This window comes from Trachypithecus francoisi, unplaced genomic scaffold, assembly GCF_009764315.1.
Source record: "Trachypithecus francoisi isolate TF-2019V2 unplaced genomic scaffold, Tfra_2.0 Lachesis_group1, whole genome shotgun sequence".
Lineage (NCBI taxonomy): Eukaryota > Metazoa > Chordata > Mammalia > Primates > Cercopithecidae > Trachypithecus > Trachypithecus francoisi.
The window spans coordinates 159044918-159072462 of NW_022681454.1; the positions used below are offsets into that span (position 1 = coordinate 159044918).

The 27545-nt window shown below is 38.4% G+C and overlaps 1 protein-coding gene and 1 pseudogene across 2 annotated transcripts in view; one reads left to right on the forward strand and one right to left on the reverse strand.

Annotated features, from left to right (window-relative positions):
• The window catches only part of CPE (carboxypeptidase E), a 122057-nt gene that overhangs the window by 18468 nt on the left and 76044 nt on the right, over positions 1 to 27545 (forward strand). The window lies entirely within an intron of this gene.
• LOC117086095 lies at positions 7776 to 10049 on the reverse strand (annotated as a pseudogene). Its single transcript, XR_004438199.1, has one exon. The product of XR_004438199.1 is annotated as a trifunctional enzyme subunit alpha, mitochondrial-like (transcript).

The window sequence follows — 27545 nt, forward strand, 5'->3', positions numbered from 1 at the left end:
AAAAAAAAAAAAATGGAGATTATTAAAAAGAATAAAATAGAAATATAATATTTAAGATTAAAGAAGAAGGCTGGGTGTGGTGGCTCACGCCTGTAATCCCAGCACTTTGGGAGGCTGAGGCAGATCAATCACTTGAGCTGGAGAGTTTGAGACCACTCAGATTCACTTGAGACCAGCCTGAGCAACATGGTGAGACCCTGTCTCCACCAAAAAAAAAGAAAAAAAAAATTACAAAATATTAGCCAGGTGTGGTGGTATGCTCCTGTAGTCCCAGCTACTCAGGAGGCTGAGGTGAGAGGATTGGCTTGAGCCCAGGAGGTTGAGGCTGCAGTGACTGGTGATCACATCACTGAACTCCAGCCTGGGTGATAGAATGAGACCTTGTCTCCACAAATAATAAAATTAAAATAAAATAAAAATAAGAAAGTGAAGCCAACTGAAAACAAAAAGCATCAAAACACAGAGAAAGTTAGAAAATAAAGCTTAAAGATGAAATAGAAAGGCCAAGAAAAAATGTTTAAATGTGGTGGAGAGAATATGAACTTACTTTATATTATTGCTCACACTTAAATAATGCTTGATATATGCCAAGTGATGTTTAAAGGCACAACTTGCCCACATATCCCTTGTGGGCTTGGTACTATAATTATCCCCATTCTATAAATTAGGAAACTGAGGCCCAGAGAGATTAAGTGATTTGTTTAACATCACAGGTTTGTAAGTGGCAAAACCAAGGTTAGAATATATATGTATATATAGCTACATTCTTAAATAAATACACAGTTCCGTATATTAGACACCTATTTCTTTTGTCTTCCTCCCTTCTGATATTAGCTTCTCTTTTCCTTTTTTTGGGGAAATGTTCCTTCTTACCATGTGACTTGAGTGGAAGCTGCAGCCATGTTCTTAAATACTCTCTTTCCACGCTTTCAAAGTAAGCATCCTTTCTACCATCTTATCTTGATTATACAATGTATTTCCAAATATTATTTTAGATTCTCTGCATTTTCATCAGATAAAACAGGATTATCTTCCTTTTACAGGACAAATAATCATTTCCACTTAAAAATGGAGCTGTATTAAAAACAAGCTTTTGGCCAGGCATAGTGGCTCATGCTTGAAATTTCAGCACTTTTGGAGGCCAACGTGGGAGGACTGCTTGAGGCCAGAAGTTTGAGACCAGTCTGGGTGACATAGCAAGATCCCATCTCTACCAGAAAAAAAAAAAAAAAGAAAAATTAGCTGGGCATGGTGATGCATGCCTATAGTCCTGGCTCCTCCAGAGGCTGAGGTGGGAGGATTGCTTGAACCCAGGAGTTGGAGGCTACAGTGGGCTATGATTGCACCACTGTACATAGCCTGAGTGACACAGCAAGTCCCCATTTCTCAAAAAAAAAAAAACAACCCCCCCACTAAGGTTTTAATGTTATCTTGAACATTCATACTAAATAATTTAGAGGCTGGTAACAAAAAGAATATTATTCTGATCTCAATTAATTAATTATTCTAATTAATACATAAACTTATTTTATTAATTGCTTATTTACATCAGATGTAATATTAGTAAAAGATTGATAAGAGCATGTACCAGTGACAGTTTTCTGAGATGTTAAGATTTGTATTTATATTTAGGACTATTAGCCTACAGGTGCATGTGTGTGTGTGTGTGTGTGTGTGCGCATATACACACACACATATATATACACACACATATACACCTGTATGTATATATGTATGTATAAATACATATATACATATAGGTACATGTATACAAATGTGCATATGTACACATATGCCTACACACATTTAAATGGAGTATGTTTATCTAGAAAATGAGGAAAGTTAGAAACTGAGAGTAAATAAACATTTAAAAATGGAAAGGCAAATGGCTTTTCAAGATAGCCCTGATTTTAGGTCAATGGAAAAAATCTAAGCAGTTATTTTAACTAAAGTATCTGGTGATCATAGCTTGGAGGATCTGGAATTTTAAGGTGGGTGGCTCACTTGACTTGAAAATCCAATATTTTTTCTGAAGTAGGTGTTGCCATGGTGACAGAAGGGCTTAGCAACTGAAGACTGATTTCATTGGCTGGCTGTCTGCAGACTTGCTTGTTGAGTGGCATTAATATGTTGCCTCCTGCTGTTTTTTATTGAGGAGACCATCTGGCATTAGCTGTATTTAAAGGTACAGTTGTGTTAAACAAAGAACAGCAGGTGATATACACTGAGGTGTTAAAAATAGGTTTTGCAGGCATTACTTGGTTTAATCAATCAAGGACTAAGAAGTTCCACTTCAAATCACAACCTATTATAATCAATTAATTCACAATTCTAGGCTTTGACAGTAGGCATTAAAGGGTTTTGCTGTTGTACTTACTTATATTATAAAAATTAATTGCCTAAATATACTCTACTAAATGATCATATTAATCTTGATGTGCCTAAAAATTAATCTACCCTGTAATCCCAGCACTTTGGGAGGCCGAGACGGGCGGATCACGAGGTCAGGAGATCGAGACCATCCTGGCTAACACAGCGAAACCCCGTCTCTACTAAAAAATACAAAAAACTAGCCGGGCGTGGTGGTGGGCGCCTGTAGTCCCAGCTGCTCGGGAGGCTGAGGCAGGAGAATGGCGTGAACCCGGGAGGCGGAGCTTGCAGTGAGCTGAGATCCGGCCACTGCACTCCAGCCTGGGCGACAGAGCGAGACTCCATCTCAAAAAAAAAAAAAAAAAAAAAAAAAATTAATCTACTTGATAAACTGTTCTGTCTAATTATATGTTCATAAACCAGAGATATAGTTTTAAAATAATGATTACTGAGGATGTTTAATGTGTCAGAGCATAAATAGCTGTCAGTTTTTCTTTTACTTTTGAGGGTGATAAAAACAATGGATTTTCAAGTAAGATGTATTAAGATGTCAAATGCATCTATTCTACTAATTATAACTATCGATTCTAAACGGTAAATACCTGTTGTACATCTGCGAAAAGACATACCCTCTTTTTTTTTTTTTTTTTTGAGAAAGAGTCTCACTCTTTCACCCAGGCTGGAGTGCAGTGGCACGATCTCAGTTCACTGCAACCTCCACCTCCCAAGTTCCAGCGATTCCCCTGCCTCAGCCTCCTGAGTAGCTCGGGTTACAGGTGCGTGCCACCACACCCAGCTAATTTTTGTATTTTTAATAGAGACAGGGTTTCACCATGTTGGCCAGGCTGGTCTCGAACTCTTGACCTCAGGTGATCCACATGCCTTGGCCTCCCAAAGTGCTGGGATTACCAGGCATGAACCACTGTGCCTGGTCACATATCCTCTTTTAAAGGAGTTCCCAGTATACTAGGGAGGATAAGACACATGCACATGTTATGATAAGACAGAAAATGACAAGTACCTTAAGAGTAATACAAAGCAAAATTTGAGGCTGAAGAATGGAGGACACATTTAATAAGGATGCTCACCAAGATTTCTGATTAGCTTAATCTTGACCAGTGTAGAGGAGAGAAGAGAATTCTAGGAGAAACAGTAGCATTCATTGGTGTTATAATCCCAGCCTCTCTAAGAGTGGGTTCCAAGGTAATGTTCAGAGGATAATAACAGAGCACTTTGTGCTTAGACCTTGCTGTACATGTAGAGGAAGCAAAATCTTTACAAGTAGTCTTTGGTCATATCATGAATATCCTTAAATACTAGGCTGAGGATTTAGACTTCATTTTTTCGGGAGTTAATAGAAATAGACCATTTGTGAGCTGCTAATTTAAGAAAAGGATATTGTATGCTTTTGACATATTTAGGGAGGTGTGGCCCCACTACCTGGAGAGAGAGATATGGTCATCAGTTTGAAATGAAAATCATTTCATGGCAGAATTTGAGGACAGAGAAAAAGATTTAGGTGTCATTTGCATGACTGGTGAGGGTGAAAATGGTGATTATGGATGAGATAACTGAGGGAGGGAGAATAGACAAGGAGAGAAAGTGTATCAGGCAGAAACTTAGAACACACCAACATTTTTAAGATTAAATGAGCAAGAAGAGAGCAGAGAGATGGAGAGAAAGTGTATGAGGCAGAAATTTGAATACACCAACATTTTTAAGATTAAATGAGCAAAAGAGAGCAGAGAGATGTAGTCAGAGAAAGAGAGACAGTACGTATGATTCGGAGCTGTAGTCTCAAGATAGGACTGGGGGCATATGATGATGCCAAATGCTGTGGAAGTTAATGAAGCAGAGGATACAGTAAAGGTCACTCACTCCCAGCACTGGTTGGAAGTCACTGGGGACATTTGGGGAAGTAGTTTCAGTGGAGTCAAGAGGAAGAAGTCAAACAAATGGATAAGGAGTAAGTAAAGGGCAGTTTCACCTCTAACACTCACCTTTTCTCTCACCCATTCATCACACCAAGTCTTTCTTTTTCTAAAGGCTAGTCAAGTGAAGCAGTGGGAGTAAAGAAGGAATAAACTAAGTTTTTTGAAAGATTACATACTATTTTCAACACACATTCATTCCTGAACTCACATCATTGTGGCGGTCACTGCATTACTCTCTTCATATGGTTCTCACAAAGGGCCACTACTGACTTCTTAATAGGGTGACCTTATGTCTTGGTTTCCGCCATATTCAGTGTTCCTGCGGTATTTGTTAATAGAACCCTCTTTCACCCTCAAAACTGTCCTGGTTTGGATGATAAGTTATGAGTTATCCCAGCTCTTCACCACCAGTTCTAATGAGCAGTTTTCAATCTTTATCTTACTTGACCTTATTTGATTTTTTTTTTTCTTTATACAGCTGACTACTCCCCTTTATTGTGACTTGAAACCCCACTTCTTTGATTTCTACTGGTTAACTCTTCTGGTTCTCCTGACACCTTCTCAGTCTTCTCTGGGGCCTTCTCTTCTGTCCACCCTGAAAGTGGTGCCACTGTTTAGAGTTCTGTTCTTGGTTTCTTCTCTTCGTTACACACCTTTTCTGTAGACAAGCTCACTCATAACAACAGGTGCAGTTACCTAGAAGCCAGTGATGGAAAAATATAACCCTTGTTTCTCCCCACTGAGCTTCAGATTTGCACATCCACCTGCCTAGTACACCTTTACTATAAGTGCTACTCAACATGTGGACAAGAACTTGATCATTGGAGTGAGACATAAGGCTGCCGGCTCTGCCATTTAATAGCTTAACGGCCTTAAAGAAGAAAGTCTCCGTGTGGCTCAGCTTCTACTCTGTAAAATCATGAAACCTGTCACGTAAGGTTTATGTGTGGGTAAAACGAAATAGCATATGTAATGTGCTGGGCACAATTCATGGCACACAACGTACACTTAATGAATAAGAGAAATTATTATTATTTCCCAAACCGTATTCTCCTCCCATTATTTCTTGTCTTGTGGAACATCTGCCTTCCTGAGTGGAGGAGGGTTTATGTGTGAGGGAACATGAAATACTTTTGGAAAGATTGGGTGATACCATAATATATGAGGCCCTGAAAGCTGGACAGAGGAATTTAGACACAATGGTGGGTTACTGGGCTTCTGCAGTCTTGTAAGCGTAGAATGATTCTGTGGAAAGTGGTGTTGTAGTAAAATTAGTTATTTTAATATTAAGCCAGATGTGTTCAAAGTAGGGGCTGGGAGGCTGGGCAAAAGGCTGACAGAGTAATACTGGCGTAATTTGATAAGGACCTGGAAGGGTGTGGTGACAATGGTATGAAGAGGAAAGGATAATTAGGGAAGAGGAAAGGATAAATGGACAGATTATTTTATTTTTATGTCAGTTCTTTCTTCAGAAAGATGTAAAATATTTCCATCAAAAAGATATATTTAATAAAGATGTAATAAAGCTTCCTTATGGATCAAGAAGCCACTACTGTTTTGTACCAATTTATTTGTGAAAGAGAAGGAAAATATGCTGATAATAATAGTGGCCAACATTTTCAGCCTGATTCTCTCAGTATTTGCTTAGATGACCATTTACCTCTTCAGATATTTGAATGAATTTTGTAAATGACTGGTCCCATTTATAACCTATATTATTCTTATAGTTACATAGAATTATTGAGATGCATAATTCAGTCTTAAAGGATGTTGGTTTTTCTAGTGATTCTGGCCTGTTACATGACACCTTGTGCTATAGTCTGGATATCTATTCCTGACCAAATCTCATGTTGAAATGTAATTCCCAGTGTTGGAGATGGGTCCTGTCGGGAGGTGTTTGGATCATGGGGGCAGATTCCTCATGAATGACTTGATGCCATCCCCTGGTGTGAGTTCTCACGGGATCTGATTAAGTGTGTGGCACCTCCCCCGCCTAACTCCCTTTCTCTCCATGTAATGTGCATGCTCCAGCTTCTACTACAAGTGAGAGCTCCCTGAGGCCTCCCCAGAAGCTGAGTAGATGCCAGCATCGTTCTTGTACACCCTGCAGAACTGTGAGCCAATTAAACTTCCTTTCTTTGTAAATTACTCAGTCACCGATATTTCTTTATGGTAATGCAAAAATGGCCTAATGCACCATGTAAATTAAAATATACACTTTTTGTGACAAATATGTCACAAAAAGATTTACTCTCCCCCGAAGAGGAGTCAATACGAAAACCTGAAGAATGTGGCAAGTAGAAAAACAGAAATGAGAAAACTACCTTTGTTTTTAAAAAGTATTTTAAGGTATTTTTTCTTTGGAAATAGTTGTTTTGAAATCTGGAATGTAAAATGCCAGACTCTTCGTCTCTTTTTCTGGATTTGAAACAATCAAACACTGGGAAATATCTGGCCCTGAACTAAAATGCAGGCACACCAAATTTTGAACTCAGATTGAAAAAGTTAACACTGGAAATCAACTAGAAATTAACGATGATTATGAAGAATATTTTGATTGCTGTTTGATTCTTTCATAGCTCTGTAAAACTTACGTAAGCAAGCTATTAAAAAACAAAAGCTGAAGGCAACTGTTTTATGATGTGTGTATCACAAAGGAAAGCATCACCACCTCTCATTGAAACAAAGAAAGGCTCATGTTAACTAAATGTGAAAAGATAGTGTAAGAAATTTTTTAAAAAATCATATTTTTGAGGCTGAAACACATGTTCCAGAAAACAGTTTATTAGAATTACGTTAAGCAAAAATTAACGTCTGTACACTGATGGGGAAGCTGTGTGGAGTTGTATGAAAAATGTTAGAGCAGTCTGTTTTTGTAAAATCTTGAAGTTGGAATAGATAATCACTGGGGCCCCAGCTCTAAAATCCTACTAGCACTATTAATGTGACAATGATTTGATTGTTGAACAAAATTTAAATTGTAACATATGCCATGGGGAATGTGTTTTCTGGCTTGCTAACAACATAAAAAGAGGATGTTGAAAGCCTCTTGTAATTCATGTTTTTAATTTCATTCATTTTTTTTTTTTAACAGAGTTCGGTTTTTATTGTTATATGTTTGGCTGGGTGCAGAATTGCCCTCACCACCCCCGGCCACCCTGGCTTCCTGGGAGAACAGGCAGAGAGATGGCTCCAGATGGCTCTTGGCTGCCACTCTAGGCCTCAGGGCTTATACAATGAGCACAGGGGCTTCCACCTTCCAATAGGAAGTGCAAACTCTAATTCGCAGTCAGACTTCACCAGGAGGGAGAGATGATCTTGGCTGAAGGCACTTTAATGAGGGAACAAACCCAATGCTGGAGTTTGTCTTCCTTCTCGTAACTCTGATAAATCTAGACGCCACTCTGTTGGAGAACCACCTCTGCCGGCAGCTGGGGTTAGTGCACTGACTGAGTGAGGCATGAGGCCTGCTCACTGGTAAAACTTCTTGTTAGGGCTGTTAGTGTGGTCAGCTAGCAGCTGGCATGGGGTGAACTCTTTTCCATAAGCAGCTTCATATGTCTTGAGCCCATCCACTGTCTTCTGGGTGCCATACAGATCCACAAAGAGGAAAGGCCCTCCAAGACAAGGTGGGAAGCTAAGCCCAAAGATGGTTCCAGTGTCTCCCTCTGCAGGTGTGGCCAAGGTCCCCTCTTGCAGGCACATGACTGCCTCACTCACAAATCTTGTCACTAGGCGGAACTGGATGTCTTCATCTGAGGAGACTTCAGACTTAGGAGGCAACTTCAGACTTGCTAAAATACTGTCCATGTCAGAATTCAAATTCTTACTCTTCACACCCTCCTGATAGGTGGAAAAGTTCTTCCCAGACTTGGACACCATCTGTGTCAGCAGTTCTGGGTTTCCACCTCCAGACTGCTCCCCAAAGGCTTTGCCCAGATCTTTCGCCACATGTTTCGCTACATCCACACCAACTTCATCCACCAGTGTGGCAGCACCCACAGGAAAGCCAAGGCTTGTGGTCAGGGAATCCAGCTTCTTCGGGTCAACTCCTTCCTGGAGGATTTGGATGACTTCAGCCATCATGGGTGCAAGACACCTGGTGGTATAGAAGCCAGGTCCATCCTTAACCACAATGATGACCTTCCCCTGCTTGAGATGGACGCTACAGCTGAGGCACTGGTGTCTTTGGACGTCTTCTCGGTTGTGATCATCTCCCGCAGCTGCCTCTTGTCCACAGGAGAGAAGTAGTGCCTGCCAATCACCTTCTCAGGTCTTTTGCTGATAGCGGTAATTTCACTGATTGGGAGAGCAGATATGTTACTGGCAAAGACACAGTGATCTAGAGTCACCGCTTCTGCTTCCTTTCGCACTCTGTGCTTAAAACTAAGGTCCTCAAACACAGTGTCCATCACCATGTCAGTCTTTTTAAAACCATGGTAATCAAACTGCCCAGTCAAGTTGCTGAAGATGGAATCCCTTTCAAATGATGTTAGAGCTTTCTTCTTCACTTTGTCAGTCAGTCCTTTGAACAGTTGTTGCTGTCCTTGGCCTAGCCCAGTGAGTGTGGCATCTTTAAGTATAGTCTTTAGCCCCTTATCCATGGAGACTTGGGTGATGCCTGCTTCCATCATCCCTGCACCAAGAATAGCCAGATGCTTAACTTCCTTCTGTGGAGCTCCAGATGTATTCTTCTTGCACAGGACCTGACCATGGTAGAGTCCCATCAAGGCCTTTGATTCTTTGGTCATTGCAAGCTCTCCAAATTTCTGAGATTCAGAGAGATAACCAGCATCACTTCCTTGCTCAATTCCAGTCTTTACCATATTAATTATTTTCAGAGGTGCAGGATAAAGCCCTTTAGTCTGCTTTCACATGTTTTCTTCCACTTGTTTTGTAAATTTGCTGCCTGACAAATGGAATAGTTATGGCATACACTGTCAATTTTTCCACCAATCCCTTGTCTCTCTTTGGAGAGATCTTATCAGCTAGTCCTTTGGCAAAAGTAATTGCAACTTCTTCTGAGTATTTGATTGTCTGTTCCTCTGGAAGTTTTAGTCCTGGTCCCAGGGATTCCACCAATTGGTCAACAAGTCCCATTTTCTTTGCCCTGTCTGCATGAATGTTTCTATCAGTCAGCATCATGTCAAAAGCAGCAGGCACACCCACCATTTTGGGCAGCCTTTGTGCACCTCCTACTCCTGGTAAGATCCCCAGCAAGACTTCAGGAGCACCTAATACTGTTTTTCTGTTTTTTGTTGCTATTCTGCATTGGCATAAAATGGCCAACTCAAGTCCTCCTCCCAGGCAGGATCCACTGATGGCAGTCACAACAGGCTTTGTGGACTTTTCAATTTCTCAAATGTTCTTGGTGCTTCTTGTGATATCTGTGTTACTTCTTGAGGGGTCTTGCAAGTGGCTAACATGTTAATATCAGCACCTACAATAAAGGAGCCTGGCTTTGATGAGATAAGGATGACACTTCTGATTTGATCACTAGCCCAGATTTCATCCATAACTTCTGTGAACTCTGAATGCAGCTGTTTGTTTATTCAGTGTTTTTACCTTTGAATGCGGAGAGTTAATTCAAATAACTGCCACATCCCCTTTGACTCCATAGTTAATATGGGTTGTGGTCAGCAGAGCAGAGGACCCTGTAAAATTGCGTCATACATAACCTCGGGAGCCGGGGATCCTGAAGGCAGAGAAGCGGCTGAGGCTGCCAGTCACCCTGTAGGCCACCATGTTGAGCTGAAGAGAACAGCAGTGGAGAGCCCTTCTCTTTAATTTCATTCTTATCTTTTGTATTGGCTTTTTTGATTTATCATAACCAAGGAGAATACAAATGAACTGACTTCAGAGTTTTTTCCTCAGATTTCAGAGTTGTACTGTTCTTAAGCTCCCTCCTAAAACTTGCCTCTTTTATTAAATATTTTAATATTTAATGGCTGAAAATCTTTGTAGTCATTATTATTTTGTTGCAGCTTTATTGAGATAGAATTCACATACCAAATAGTTCACGTAATTAACAGTAAAATTCAATGGTTTATAGTATATCCACAGTGTTGGATATATCCCCACAATTTTAGAACATTTATATCATCACCTCAAAAAGAACCCCATACCCGTCAAAAGTTACTCCTCGTTTTCCCATTTCCTCCCAATCCTGCTCCAACAACTCTAGGCAACCAGACTAGTCTACTTTTTGTCTCCATAAATTTGCTTATTCTAGACATTTCATATACATCAAATTGTGCAATATGTGGTCTTTTGTGACTGACTCCTTTAACTTAGCATAGGGCTTTCAAGGCTCACCCATGTTGTAGCATGTATTAGTACTCCATTATGTGGATTTACCATATTTTGTTTTTCCATTCATCCATTGATAGACATCTGGGTTGTTTCCATTTTTTGACTATCATGAACAAGGCTGCTATGGCACTCATGTGCAAGTTTTTGTGTAGATATGTGTTTTTATTTCTTTTGGGTATGTACCTAGCAGTGGAATTGCTGGGTCATATTGCAATTCTTTGTTTAATATGTTCAGGGACTGCCAGACTGTTTTGCAGAATGGCTGCACCATTTACATTCCCATCGGCAGTGTACAAAGGCTCCAATTTCTCTATATCCTCACCAACTTGTTTTTTGCTGTCGTTTTGATTATAGCCATTCTACTGGGTGTGAGGTGATATTTTAATGTTGTTTTGATTTGCATTTCCCTGATGGCTAATGATATTAAGCATCTTTTCATGTGCTTATTGACCATATGTATATCTTCTTTGGAGAAACTTCCAGTTTTTTTTTTTTTTTGAGATGGGGTCCAGCTATGTTGTCCAGGCTGGTCTCAAATTCCCAGGCTCAAAGGATTCTCCACTTTAGCCTCCCAAGTAACTCAAGTGGATTGCTGGGATTACAAGCATCATGCCGGGCTCCAATTTTTTCTTTTCTTTTTTTTTTTTTTTTTTGAGATGGAAGTCTCACTCTGTTGCCCAGGCTGGAGTGCAGTGGCGTGATCTTGGCTCACTGCCACCTCTACCTCCCAGGTTTAAGCAGTTCTCTGCCTCAGCCTCCTGAGTAGCTGAGATTACAGGTACCTGCCACCATGTCTGGTTAATTTTTTATTTTTTTTATTTTTTAGTAGAGATGGAGTTTTGCCATGATGGCCAGGCTGGTCTTGAACTCCTGACCTCAGGTGATCCACCCGCCTCAGCCTCTCAAAATGTTGGGATTACAGGCGTGAGCCACTGTGCCCGACCCAACTTTTTTTCATTTTTAAGAGACAGAGTTCTGCTGTGTCTCAAACTCCTGGGCTCCGGGGATCCTCTCACCTCAGCCTCCCAAGTAGCTGAGACAACAGGCATGTGGCACTGCACCTGGGGCTGTCTATTCATTTTAAATTGGGCAATTTGTCTTATTATTGTTGAGTTGTAAGAGCTCCCTATGTATCCTGGAACCAAGTCCCTTATCAGATATACGATTTGCAAAAATGTTCTCCCATTCTGTGGGTTGTCTTCTTACTTTCTTGGTAGTGTCCTTTCAAGTACAGAAGTTTTACATTTTGATGTGGTCCAATTTATGTATTTTTCTTGTGTTTCTTGTGCTCTTTGTGTCATATCTAAAAAGCATTGCCTAAGTTAAGGCCACAAAGATTTACACCTACGTTTTCTTCTATGAGTGTTATAGCTTTAACTCTCACATTTAAATCTTTGATCCATTTTGAGTTAACTTTTTTATTGGATAGGTAGAAGGTCCACTTTCCTTCTTTGGCAGGTGGATATCCCATTGCCCCAGCACAACTTACTGACAAGACTGTTATTTAAAAAAGCATCCACCCTTCAGCATATTTTCACAACTCATGAATTTCGTAAGTGAGTAGAGACAACTCAAAGATAGCAAACTACTTGATTAATGTCATTGGCTAATAAGGGGCACAGTAGGAATTTAAAAGCCTTAGGTTATCTGCTTCCAAAACCCATACTTATTTCAATATACCAGTGGTTCTCAATTTTGAGCCTGTGTCAGGATCACCTGTAGGTCTTGCTAAAACCCTGGTTGCTGGGGTCCCACGCCTAGAGTTTGATTCAGTAGGTCTGAGGCAGAGCCTGAAATTTTGCTTTTCTGACAAGTTCTCAGGGATTCTGATGCCACTGGTTTAGGGGCCACACTTTGAGAGCCATCGTAATGCACTGTGATGGTTCCTCTATGTTCCTGATACTCGAAGAGTCTTCATTTGGGGTTGGGGGAGACACAGAGAGAATAATATAAAGTCAATAGTAGTGACAAAGGGCTAAGTGTGCATAGAGGAAGACAACAGTAATTCTGATTAGAATATTGAAAAAAGTTTCTGCAGGAGACATTATGGAATGGATTCATTTATGGATAATCTCAAGCATTTACCTCCATCTGGTGAAATCAGACAGCAACTGTCTCTCTTAACATTTGTTTGGTCACAAGTATGCTTAGAGCAGCTAAGCTCTCGAGCACATAAGCAAGTATATAGTGGAGTGGGTGGTGGTTCCAGAATGGCTGATGTGGGACATGCAGAGAGAGCACTTAAGTGTCAGATTATGACACTGAATACAGGAAAGTAATGGGAGTGAGGCTGGTTAAAATTTTTCACCCACGCAGTCTCCCTGTGTTGCCCAGCTGGAGTGCAATGGTGCGATCTCGGCTCACTGCAACCTCTGCCTCCAGGGTTCAAGTGATTCTTGCGTCTCAGTCTCCCCAGTAACTAGGATTATAGGCGTGCGCTACTATGCCTGGCTAATTTTTGTATTTAGCTAGGGTTTCACCATGTTGGCCTGGCTGGTCTCGAACTCTTGGCCTCAAGTGATCCACCCGCCTCAGCCTCCTGAAGTGCTGGGATTACAGGCTGAACCACTGCGCCCGTTCTCCACTCATGCTTATATCCCACAGTCAGGATTTAGTAAATCGATGCCACTTGTGAGAGAGACTAAAGTACATAATGGATTTAACTTGATGACTTTTTTTTTTTAAAACTCTGAGTCTTTCAGTGTACAAATGAAATCTTGATAAAGAAAAGATCAATAATAGCAGTATATCAATGCTTTTCTAAGAAACTGTGAAATACTGTGGTGACCTTATCCTGGAACAAACTAGGATGAGCCAGTCTTCATTAAATTATTTTATACGATACTTTATTTATACTTACTTTGTGCTCATTCAGGAGGACCCTTCGTCTTGTTGAATTCTGTAACATTTCCTTGCAGGCCTAGTGTTGACAGACTTTACAGGCTCTCAGGATTGTGTGCCAGTTGCCCTCTTTCTGAAGTAGTTTTATTTGTAAACCACACAGGTTTAAAAAAAAAACCACAAACAAACAAACAAAAAAACAGAGGCCAGGTGCAGTGGCTCACACCTATGATCCCAGCACTTTGGGAGGCTGAGGCGGGTGGATCACCTGAGGTCAGGAGTTTGAGACCAGCATGGCCAACGTGGTAAAACCCCTTTCTCTACTAAAAATACAAAAATTAGCTGGGTGTGGTGGCAGGTGCCTGTAGTCCCAGCTACTTGGGAAGCTGAGGCAGGAGAATCGATGGAACCCAGGAGGCACAGTTTGCAGTGAGTCAAGATCAGGCCACTGCCCTGTAACCTGGGTGACAGAGGGAGACTGAAAAAAAAAATCAGAGATTTTAATAGGTCAATCTTGAGCTATGTGAACAACTCACTCAGAACAACTTTGATTTGTAAAAGGTTAAAAAAATCACTGAATTACAGAGCTATGAACTGACTCCTTTTTGATGAAGCCTGATTATTAATAGTCTTGTTCACAGCTGTGCCCAAAGTAGAAAATCACACTGGCACTGGGTAAGTAAACAAAACAGGCCAGTAACTCTGCCAAAGACCTAGCTATTAATGACAATTTATTTTTATTACATATTTGGAATCTTGCCATCCCAGAAGGTGCCTAAATAGAAATTTAGTAATACTTGATTTAAGAGGCAGAAGTCCTGTAAGTTTGCGCTATTAAACAATGGAAAGAAAAGAAAAGTTACAAAGGGAAGGGGACCATATTTGTGTTTACATTTGTTGCTTTCCTCAAATGGAAGGTAGAATAATGTATTCGAAGATATTTTAAATATTAATATCTAACTGAAACCTGATATTAGATTAGAGAATGAGAAAATTTTGCTCAAAATTAGTTTTCTTTTTTTTAATTTATGGTGCTGTTATATCTTTTAGATTTAGGAAGGCAGAAAGGCTGTGTGTTTGTGTGTGTGTGGGGGTGTGTGTGTGTTTGTGTGTGTGTATGTGTGTGTATGTGTGTGTGTTTGTATGTTTGTGTGTGTGTGTTGGGGGTGTGTGTGTGGGGGGTGTGTGTGGGGGGTGTGTGTTTGTGTGTTTGGTTGTGTTTGTGTGTGCGTGGGTGTGTGTGCACTTGCACTTTGAGGTTCCCTTTCTATGGATGTTTCAGGATCTGAGGATGAAGGATGACAATCTAGCAGAAAGCCAGGTTTCAGGGGATGTCAAAGGTAATTTCACGACTGTATTAGTAGATAAATCCAAGACCAGAGAGCATGCTGAATGGAGGACATTTACATAGTCTTTCCAGTGCTAAAGGAAATAGGGAAGTGATTATTTCAAAATTACCTAGAGGGTCTTGAGCACAGTATGACTTAAGATAAAAATCTAGCTCATTGTTTCTGATAGTTGGCCTCTTTCTCCTCTCCAGAGGGAATATTTTTTCCTTTTTTTCTCCTCTGTGGAAAGAAAGTATTAATTAAAACAAAAAGGCATTGTTGGAAAGGGAGCTTTTTTAGTCGCGTAAGAGAGGTGCTATTAGTACTTGTTTATTTAAAAATTGACTTTTGGTCAAACTAAGCTATACAACTTTTTCTTTTCCAATCCTCCTGCCCTCCATCCCTCTTCCTTTCTTTCTCCCTCCTACTCTTTGCCCTTCCTCCTTCCCTGATCCCTTGTTTTGTTTAGTTTATGTCATTCTACAGAGCTCACAGTTACCACCTGGTAGGTACACTTGACATTCTAGATGGTTGGTAAATCAGTGTCATACCAGTTGCTAAATAATTGGCCAGGAATAGCCTTTATCAATGAATCCTTCTTCTCCTTTTCACTCTCCATTGAATAAAGATGGAAACCAGCTTTGCCTCCTTTTTAAGTATGGCCACTTGATTTCTAATTTGTCATAGCTCACATGGAAACCCTGTGATGCGCTTGGGAGAGTTTTCTCGTGGAGACCTCAATACCTGTAGAATGTAGGGCACATGGCAAACAGATCTGCTTTATCTGATCAAATGATTAATGCAATAAAAAAATATAAAAATTCGAAGGGGAAAAGTCTTGTTACTGTGTATGGTAAGTCGTTCAGTGGATTCTGGTTCTGCCCATTAAAGCACTACGCCTGCGGCTGGCGATGGAGGAGAAAACCTTTTACCGGAAGGAATGGGGAGAAGGGTAGTGGGGGCCAGAGAGTCTCTACATTCCTCCAGGAGGAGGAAACCATCTCTTTAAAATGACAGTGCTTTCCTTCCACGAGAGAACCATAATTTTTGTAACCATTGGTAACTATTTTGGTCTTTCAAATGTGTCAAGCTATACCCAAGCACAACTTGTACACTGGAACAGCCTCTGTCTACAGGCAGAGCAGGATTCAGTGATGTTTAGAAGGCATTTGGGCCCCAGCCAGCCTGAAAGTTGGGGTTTACAAATGTGTTAAACAGAAGAGATTTTGTTTGAAAGGATAAAGCACATCATGGAAAAGTTGAGGAAGAAAAAAAGAGAAAGTTGCATACTTACCTTTATGTTTATAAGAACAGATATGTTCTTGACGGATTGTGGATTTTTAAAAATATGATTTTTTTTGGTGGTGGGAAAATTGTAGACGTTAAATACCTTTTTTAGTTATGTTGACACCTTACAATTACATAATCCTTTATACTTTTCAAATAAATACTGATATTAGTAAGCAGTTACTACATACCAGGAAAAATTCTAGATGCTGGAAGTAAGACAATAAATAAAACAGGCATTATTTTATTAAGTCCTCTCAATAAAGCCTATGAATCAGTTACCATTATTATCTCTATTTTACAGATTAGGAAACTGAGGCACAGAAGAGTTGTGTTACTTGCTCAGAGTTTTCATAGTCAGGAATGGGGGAGTAAGGTTTGAAATCCAGACTCTCATTCCAGAGACTGTGCTCTTAGCACCACACAGTCCTGTCTCAGGCAGGCGGCATTGCCGCTGTGCACCTTATCTTAAAAACTAACCCTCTGAGGGAGGTGGGAAAGGTATGTTTATTCACATTTAAAAAATATGAACATGTTCAAAAATTAAACGTGATCTATTTAAATTTGTATGCTGGGAAGAAGTTCTAGAGTCATCATCTGCACCTCTTCAATGCTTCAATCATTGGCTTCCCAGCCTCTAATCAGCCATGCACTCCATTTCTTTTTGCACTGTTATAACCAGTGATTTTCTCAAACACAAGATCTGTAATGTTCCTCTGCTTAACTCCGTGCAGTTGCTCACTGTTCCACCTAGGATCAAACCTAGACTTCTCAGCATGCACTTCAGGTTCTTCCGGCCGGGTCCCTGCATACCTCTGCAGCGTCACACTTGCACTCTCTGAGCCCTAGCTCTACAGGGCTTTTCTCATTTTAACAAAATATGCTCTTTCTTGTCTCTCACATGTTGTATATTGCCGGTTCACCAGCCTCAACATTCTTTTCTTCCCCTCTTCCCTCTTACTCTAACCTTCTTAAGTGGCTATTCTTGTCCCTTCTTTTTAATCTGTACCTTGATGCCATGTCTCTACAGTGTGCTGTAATTGCATGTCCACCCCTACTTTCCCTGAGTCCACGGGCCTGGAAACCATGTGATGCTGGGTCTGAAGCGAAGAATTGGGGAATAGAGAACGGGAATCTTGTTCGCACAGTTCTCTCCAGTACCCAGCATGTGACCCAGAACATGTACATGTAAGACATTCATACACATAAGGCATTCACACATGTAATCAATTAGCAGGCATGTTTTGGACACCAGCTTCATTAGGAGTGATGCCATATTTGAGGTAGAAACATAGTATGATGGAGAATTCGAGGGGCTTTGGACTCAGATAGCTCTTAGTTGAATTCTGGCTTTATCACGTACCACCTTTGAGGCTTCAGGCAAGTTACTTAACTTTTCTGAGCTTACTTTCTCAAATAAAAAGCAAGGATCACTAAAGTGCTTTGGAAACTTTTGTGTGAGAAACTGATGTGTAAATAGATCATTAAGGCACATGCTAGGGGTTATGTTACAGGTATGAACAGGGACACAGAGGAGAGGGCAACCAACACAGCTCAAAAGGTCACAAAAGATGTCATGTAAGCCTTTTCTTTTTCTCAGAGCCTCTGGCATTGATGTACCTGGAGATACCTGATAATTGGGCAGCTGTTTATCTTTCTGGAAATGCTTAGTCAAAGGTCTTCTGAGCATGGGGATAGAGGAAGTGATCTTCCATTCATGCATATTTATGATTCTATTCTAAGTTAAATTATTAATAGCATTTGAGGAGTATTCTATTTTAATATGGACAAGAAAAATCGTTCACTTTGAAACATTTACTGAGCTCACTTATAGCATACTGGGGAAAAAAGTCTTGGTTTTGTCATTTTTCTCAAAAGATTTATATGTATTTTCCTGCAATATCAAAAATAAAATCCATGAAGGGTCTAGAACTTTTAAGGCTATGTAATTCATATTTTAAGCCTTTACTGTTTCATAAATTATTTAAATAATTTGAGGAATTACTATTGAAGAGAGTCTTAATCTGTCAGATTGATCAGATTGGATTTATCTTGAAAACAGTTCTGCCTCTTTGAATAAAAATCTATTTTATTCCAAAGAAAGTATTTTTATGGCAAATAAAAACAAAGGTATACATTTTTAATAATCTTATGATGAATAGGATGATCTGCTTTAAAGAAGGGTAAGTTTATAGAGTTGGAGTATACTTGTACACACCTTAAATTCAAACTTTTGAAAAATAAAATTTGTTAGGATTCTAAGCATAGTTTTTAATGTAAGAAAAAATTAAAACAGTGATGCAATCAGGAAGCTTAGAATATTCTCTTGCATAAATTATATGTGTTAACAGCCTTAGCAGTATTCTTTTGTAGGCCACTTGGCTCCATCTTTGAGGTAGTTTGATGAATACTCACTGGCCTACACAATTTGACTTAAGAAATGTTGTGCCAAAGTATCCTGGATAATGTAGATATAGAGATAAAGTTATGTATATACACACACACACACACACACACACATACATATATATTTACATATATACACATATGTACTTATTTACAGTGTATATATAAAATAATTTAGAGGAATGCATCCAGAAACCAAATTGAGCTTGAGAAGTACCACCTCACATGACTGCAGGGGCAGCTGGTTATTGTCTTAGGATATATTTGCATTTTGAAGTGAATTTCAGTGATATTACAAAATGCCAGATTGGAAAAACAGCCATTATTATTATTTTTTTTAAATATAGTTAGCACTAGATGAATGAGCTTTCTCATAATCACCTCATTATCATAAATTAATTCCAAATGAGTGTGTTTGAACAAGACATTGGCTTTGAATCTTTAATTTATCTCATCCTTAGCGTTGCGGCTGACAAATCATAAATAGATATAATTAATGAAAATGTTGATAGTGCCGGTCCCCAAAATATCTCTAGATCACTGACCTTCTGATTGGTGGAAAAACCTTTGGAGAATGATCTTTACAGGATTCCATGGCATTGAGTTAATCTGTTTCTCTCTATATGGGGAGTAGCAGATGAGGTGAGTTTCTTCCTCTGTCGTTTGTAGGATCTACTGTTATTCTCTGGAGAGCTATTGTGTCAGAACGGATTTGGTTTATTTTCTAAAACTACTGCTACCTAGAGGGTAATTTTATTAAATTCCTTTATCATTTGGATTAAATACAGCAAAATGAAAGCAGCTCCTCCTGCTCAGAGGAGGTGCCACCACAATCTTTAATATTTTCTTAGTGTTATTTTCCTTTAAAATATGCTTTGGGACAATTAATAATGACTAATACTTAAATTTTCACTATGAGTAAAAGCTTTATGGTAAACACTTATTATGTATTCCATATCTCCTTTTATTCTCTAATTATTTCACCTATTCACCTAATTATTTCATAGCTCAAGTGTATAATTTAAATGATGTAGAAATACAGAGATCAAAATTAATACAAATACATTTATGTAGTGATGTGTTACATTATATTTGTCACATATATAGCATATATTTATGTTTGTCTAGTACATATATAGTATATACAGTACATATATTACATACATACATATAGTACATATTTGTGTGGTACACAGTTATAGTGCATATATATATTTGTCACATATATAGAAGTCCTGTGTCTTCTTTTTAGGTAATACGGGAGGATGAATGTATGTTTTTGTGTGCAGTCCAAGAATGACACAGATTTTTTTTGTTTGTTTAGTTTAGTTTTCTTTAGGATCTAGATCCCTCAGAGGTAAACACTAACTATAAAACAGAGAATTAGAAGCTGGCCTTGGTTCTGCAGTTCTAGGCATGGCGTTAAGTTTTTTTAAAAACTTAAGACCCAGACCACACAAGGAATCTTCCCACCTGCACTCCCCTGCCAGCTCAGCTACTTCCCTACTCCTGTGCCAACTCAACCCTAACAGTAACTGAGACAAAGGCATTGCCCTGAAGTAAGGTGTAGGGAAGCTTTGTGGCCTCCTTAATAAAGTTACGCCCGATCTTCTCAGCTTGGCGATGGAGGGAGAAGGCACATGGGAGGGTCTTCACCGAGCCTCTGGCCCTGATTCTGCCTACCCTTAATTTATTCACCAGCCCCTCTAGGGGTTCTGAGCGGTGACCACTGCCACTATTGGGCTAGCTAGGGTGGGGGCACTGCTTCCCTTAATGCTCTGGCCCCTAGGGGAGACACAAAATATTGTCTTAAATTTCCAGTAGTGTAGCTCATGGCAGGCTGAGGCACTTACACAAAAGGGTGCTGGAGGCTTTAGGATAACACAATAGAAATCAGCAAAGGGAGAACATGCAGTAGACAATTTAGGCTCTCCAACATAACTTGCTGGATCTCCAAACTCTGCTCATGCCAGGTTTTGCACGTGCCGTTTCCTCTGCTTGGACTGGTCTTCCCCTTCATTGCCTGGCTATCTTCTTCTCAATTACTAGATTTCCCAGTAGGGGCTCCGCCTTCTTGATTCGCCCGGCCTGGGTTATGTAGGTTTGTCCCAGATGGTACGGTGGCCCCACGTATGCCTCCTCATCAACCTGTTTTGCAGTTGTTTATCCTGTTATGCCATAAGCTCAGTGGCACCGGGGACCTTCTCTGTCTCTCTCAGCACTGTATTCTCATCAGCTTGGACAGTGCCTGGCACGCAGTGGGGACTCAGAAAATATTTTCAAATGTGTGAATGAGTCCGTCAATGAATGGAATTCAGAAAAAAAGAGAAGTCTGACCTCTAGCTTCTCTTTATCCTATGAGATACTTTCTTCACTGTCATCTTTTAGGACTGGGGTTAGGTTTTATTTAGAAAGCTGGAAGGTTTATTTACAAAAGATGCAAATAAACCACTGGGCTTAGGGGAAGAAAGAGCCATTTTCTTAGACTAGAAAATAATATGGAATGGATTAGGGGGCAGAAGAAGGAATGGGTGAGTGGGGTGGAGGAATGCCAGCAGACAGGATGTTGATGGTTATAAAAATTGGGAAACTGTCCAATTATCCTTGTTTTAGACTTTAAAAAAAGAGAGTAAATTTCCTAGAAGTCAAGTGTAGCCATGTAAAAATATTTGGACTAAGTTAAATATAATTCCCTTGATATTATTGAATTGCCTTTGACTTGGAGACAGAGCTATTCATTATAGAGCAGTTTCTGAGAGTCCAGGCTTCACAGAGATGACCTCTTTTCATTCAACAATGTAATGAAGTAGGAATTATACTTCTATTTTACAGATGAGGAAATAGGCTCAGAGAGTTATAATTGACTTTAGGATTGTAAAACTACAAACAGTAGAACTGGCAGCCATTCATTCATTCATTCATTCCACAAATATTTATTGGTAGTAAATTTTTGTTATCATTAGCTTTGTCTTTTTTGATGGTAAAGAATGCATTTCATTTAGAATCATGATTTTGGCCCAGAGAAAGCGATGTAGAAAAAAGCACTAAGTTAACTAGATCGTATCAGAATAAATGTGAAGCCTCACCATTTTACTCATCCAAAGTGTCTAGGGCCTTAAGTTCAGTTCCTTTTATTACAACTTTAATATTTTGTCTGTCTTAAAAAAAAGAAAAAAAAAAAACATTAAATCTCCAGCCCCTGGAATCATGCCTGGAACATGGCGGGTACTTAATAAATAATTGACAGCGAATGAGAAAATTGAGAATCGTTAGTCATTTTCTGTTCAGTATTAACAAAGTCTGGCTTACTTTTTTTGTTTTTGTTCTGTGTGGGCGCATTTCACTGAGTGCAACTTATGAAGGACCTCAAGATCAAATTCATGTCGTACTCTTGGAATTGATTTCTGACAGGGGGACTGAGAGTTTTTTGTCCTGTAAGTCTTTATTCTAAGACAGATGACACGAATGTAGGTAGTTATTCAGAAGAATGGACTCAGGAATTTAATAAGGTTGTTGTTTAAAACGCAAATATCACCAGCCAGTGGTAAAGCAAACACATTCTGGGTGAATGAGAACGGCCCACGGATTGACATTCAAGACCCATTGGAAAAATCAGGAGACACAAGAGTGGGAAGAGTGCAGATTGGAGCAGCTATCCAAAAATACAGAAGGCCAGGAGGTGGTGAGAAAAATGTCAGACAACAGATTGTGGAGAAAAATAAACAAGCCAAGAAAAGTCCTATTTGGCCTTAAAAGAGGCAGATGGTGACAGGAAGCGTTCAGTGAGGAGTGATTATGCTAAAAATCACAAAGTCTATAAAATTATCCATCTGTAGTTTGAGGTTTTGGGGGAAAATTAAAACTCTTTGCTAGTATTACAGGGAAGGGTGATCGTACAGAAACAGAATATTAAGTAAGTGTGTATTTGTGTCAGGATAATAGAAATGAGAGATGCGTTATTCCGTTAGAAGAGAAGTTTTGTTTACTTAGAGATTGTGACCAAAATTATAAAAAGTGTTTTGTTTTGCATAAAAGCAGTTGAATTTGTATTAAATCTGTTCTTTCCACATTTTTGATGTAAGAAAGAATTCTCCCAAGGATGTTAATAGGTTGCTAAGGTAGCAATGATAATTTTCTAACTGAAAGAATGTACTAAACATTTTTTTCCATTGGAGAGTTTTTTTGGAATGGGATATAGAAAATGACAAATCACAATGCTAACTTTAAAGCAAAGAATTTTAATTTGAAAGTTGAGAAAATATAGCAGAGAAAACTAATCATTTGGAATGGTATGAGAGAATTTGAAAAAAAGTTATAAATGTTTTAAAATAGATGTGGTTGAACATTTAGAATTGGGAATCATTTTTTGATAGTTTGGGACCTAGTTTTCTGTGCTTAAATTTTAATTCAGAACTACTTACTCCGTGGTCTTCTGGTGATGTGCCACTTGAGTAATCAAATAAGCCAGGGTTTTTACAACCTTTTTCTAGGTCACTAAAGCATTTCTTCTGTGTGCCTGAATATGTCTTGATTTGATGCATAAGAAATATTCGATGCTCCATTCTCCTTCTTTAGAAGAAATAGTAACTGAATATGTTGGATTCTTCTCTATTTTTGTTGTTTCTCTCTTAGGTTTTTAGCCACACTTGCTCAAGACTAAGTTTTGCATTTTAAGTTTAAATGTGTAAAGTAAAAGGCTGAGAGCTGAGTGTGTGGTGAGGCTTCCTTCTTTTCCCTTGAGAACTGAAGGCAAAACATTAAATTTATTATAAAAATTTGTTTTACTTTTAAAGATGTGATTTTCCAGACAGAGAAACAAACTCATGTATCGGTGTATTTTTTAATGAATTAAAATCATGAAATCTAGGTACTTTATGGAAGTCATTTTATTTAATCCTCAAAATAACGTTTTAAAATAGTTATTATTTTCATTCTCATAATTGGGGAAATGTAAGATCATCAAAACCAGGTTTCAGTTTCCTAAAGTCACACACCTAATAGCAGAGTCAGGATTTGAACTCAATTCTGTGTCTTTCAGTGGCAGAAGGGGTTTTGTACATTGTCCGTTAGACTCTTTATTCTTTGCACTTGTCCAAGAGTGGTCCCCAGGCACATACATGCATGTGAAGAAAGCTCTAGAGGAGATTCTGATTCAAATCTCCAGTTGGGAACTACTACATCAAACATTTCAAAAATCAGTCAACCAACCAGTCAACCCAATCTTTATTGTATGGTGGTAGTTAAAAATCTAAACACGATTTTCTGCAAGTTGCTAGCCAATTGTTTTGTTTGTTTGTTTTTTGAGATGGAGTCTTGCTCTGTCACCCAGGCTGGAGTGCAGTGGCCCGATCTCCGCTCACTGCAAGCTCCGTCTCCCGGGTTCACGCCATTCTCCTGCCTCAGCCTCCCGAGTAGCTGGGACTACAGGCGCCCACCACCATGCCCAGCTAATTTTTTGCATTTTTAGTAGAGACGGGGTTTCACCGTGTTAGCCAGGATGGTCTCGATCTCCTGACCTCTTGATCCACCCGCCTCGGCCTCCCAAAGTGCTGGGATTACAAGCGTGAGCCAACTTGCCCGGCGTTGCTAGCCAACTGAACCAAACTTCTTCATTCGGTAATATTTTTAAACATAGATTTAGAATGTCTTTTCATCAAATATGAAAATAAAAAATATAATACCTTATTTCTGGGATATATGCATACATAATTGTTTCCCACCTAATTTTTTTTTCAGTTTTGTAGCCTTATATGTGTGATTACGTCTTAATATCTCAAACGGCTAGCGTTATCCTCACCCTTATTCTTAGATTTTATCTCTTTAATGATTTTCTTTGCTTTGTTATTCCCACCAGTTTGTCTTCTAGATTCTGGTCTTCATATCATGTTATCACTTAATAAACATTCTCTTTTTTATTCTGAGTGAAAATGCACCAAAGTATAAATCTGAAAAAAAGTGAATATTTTATATCTTTTGTTTCTCAGAAAATTATAGCAGTTAGGTTAATATTGGTGATATATTTCTCAATATAGTCATTCCTATGCAAACAACATTTTATTGCACCTGTGGATAAATTATTTCATTATATTTTAAACTTGTTATTGTTGGAGTAAAACAACTATTTATTTTTCATATAAGTGTTTTGTTTTGGCATTTTAGCTGAACTCTGATTTCTAATGACTGTCCAGTTTGTTTGTTTATTTATTTATTTTATCATCTCCATTTTACAGATGATGTCTAGTTTATTTTTTCTGTTTTTTTCTGAGTGTACTATATAATTTGTATATAGTGTTAGTACTTTACATTTTTAAGTTTATATATCGTAATTTATTCATATGCAGAATTGAATAGTACAGAATTTGTAGTACACTGTTACATAGTATGTCTTTTTCCCTGATTTTAATGGGAAGGACACTTCTGTGACCATATGCATATTCAAGCATTCAAATAACCATTCTTCTGAAGTTGCAGATTAGGTACTTTAAGCTTTTGGAATAATTAGTTTTATTAAATGTCATTTTGATTTAAGATAATTTTTTGTTTATAGGATACTAAAAGTAAACTTTTGGAGCAGATTTTTAAAAAATACATTTCTATTTTCTGACATTTTATTTAGGTTTTCATATGTATATTCATAAGGGAAATTGGCCTGTACTTCTCTATTTTATATAATTTTTATCACACTTAGAATTAGAGTTGTAATTTATTTTCAGGAAATAATTTCATTATGATCTACATATTTCTTAACATCGTGAGAAAGCCCAATTTGGGTCTGCATTATAGCAGAAAATTATACTTCTTAACGCTCTGCCTGATTATTAGTTACTTCCTTTTAACTGCCTAAGGCTGATCCAATTAGCAAGGCAGAAACCTACTGAGTGTGCAGTAGTAAATTTCTCATCTTCTGTAGTAGGATTTGGAGTCTTCATTGCTGTGCTCTATAGGTAAAAAACAACACATGTATTGAAAGGTTTACTTTTAGGACCTACATGCCTGGCCATAGTCTGGTCATAGCTCCTGGTCCTCCAGTGGGCAGAGAAGGGGCCAAATCTTGGTATCTCTCCTATGTTTGGTCAGCACATAACCTCTGCCTCTATTCCACCTCCTGAACTTGACATTTGTAACTTTTGTCTTCTGTATCTTACTGACAGAGATAGGGCTCATTCCCAGATTGGTGAATTGCTTGTTCTCCTCCAAGTTTGTCCAAAAAATCCCTCAGATTTGCCTTACAACCCCCCATCCTTCCTGCTCATACAGTAAGGATGTTTCCTTGCCACCTTCGCATAGTATACATTTTCACCCGGGAGAGGACAATGGGAATTGTAGTTATAGAATGCTTACTTAAAGTTTGATTTAGGTTAAACACTGTGGTTACAATTTTGTCTATCTTATAATGCTACTTAATATCATATCCTGATTTAGAACACAAATTGCACAAACAAAGGCATATCTGGATAGCTCGTGCTCTTATATGATGTTCTTCCATTTTTAAACTAATGTTAATGGTGCATAGCATTCCATTTTAATGCCTTTTCCTCTATTATTTCAATTTTATTGTTTTTAACCTAATTAATTATTTCAAATTTTTAAAAATAGTTTTGTAAGAAGTTAGTCTAGGTCAGCATTTTGCAAGCTGTTCTCAGAATACTAAAAAAAGGGCAAATAAGCTTGGGAAATTGTACTAAATACCCTCCTTGAGGATTCAAAGTACATATTAACATAAGAAAAGATCTGAGAAGTTTTAAAATAACAGGGAAAACTTTTGAAGTTTATTCAATGATTAAAAGAACTTAAAAATAAAGAACTTATTTGTGTAGAGGAAGGCTTTTTTCTTGGCACAGTTATTAAAATTCTCTGGAATAGATTTTAATTTTTTTCTTAATACCAATTTAAGAAGTGCTAGTCTATTTCATCATTATCATTGTTACTTTAAATAAGGAGCTCTGGAATTTACTTACTCAATTCATCTCATTTTTCTTTCATCTCATTTATTATTTTTTACGTATATTTTAATTTTTTAAAATCTATTTAAGGAATCTTCTCTTGACAATAAAAATTGTTTGGTTCATTTATTTTTATATTTAAACAGGAAAGCAGGAAAAGAATTAAAATTATGGCATTATCTCTGAGTATATCATTGAACAATCCTAAAGGTTTTTATGTTTAGCAATCTCATTATTGCTATTGTAAACCAGAGTATCTGAGATAAGTCTCAGTCAATTTAGGAAGTTTTATTTTGTCAAGGTTAAGGATGTCTCTGTGACACAGCCTTAGGGGGTCCCAATGACATGTGCACAAGGTGGTCAGGGCACAGCTTGGCTTTATGCATTTTAGGAAGAAATGAGACGTCAATCAGTATGTATAAGATGTACACTGGCTTGGTCCAGAATGGTGGGACAACTCGAAGAAGGGAGGGGTGTTCCAGGTAAGAGACAAACAAACATTCTTTTGAGTTTCTGGTAAGTCTTTCCAAAGGAAGCAATCAAATATGCATTTCTCTCAGTGAGCAGAGGGATGACTTTGAGTTCTGTTTGTCCTTTGTCCACAAGAAATGTCCTTGTGGACAAATTGTGAGGGAGCTATGTAGCTTTTTTTATCTTAGTAGCTATCATTTTTAGGAATAGAATGGGAAGCAAGTTTGCCCTAAGCAGTTCCCAGGTCGACTTTTCCTTTTAGCTTAGTGATTTTGGGGTCCTTTAGCACTGTTTTATAAATAAACTATTTTTAATTTTCTTCTTTGATCTCATTTATTTTTTAAAAAAGCTTTATGCCTCTTTACAAAGTTCTATTAATTTCCAGCTTCATCATATGGTTATTAGAGAATGTGGTCTTAGTCTTTCTTATTTATAAATGTATAAAATTTATAAATTTTGTTTCTAAAATTTATCAGAATTTCCCTATGACAAATTATGTAATTAACCATTGTATTTCATGTATATGCCAGAAGGTGAATTCCCTGTTACTAGATTACCAAGATAAATATATGTTGATTCATTTTATTTTTTAAAAAATCTCTACTGTCCTTATTATGTCCACTTGACCTGTTGTAAGCAGGTGGAGGTGGGTT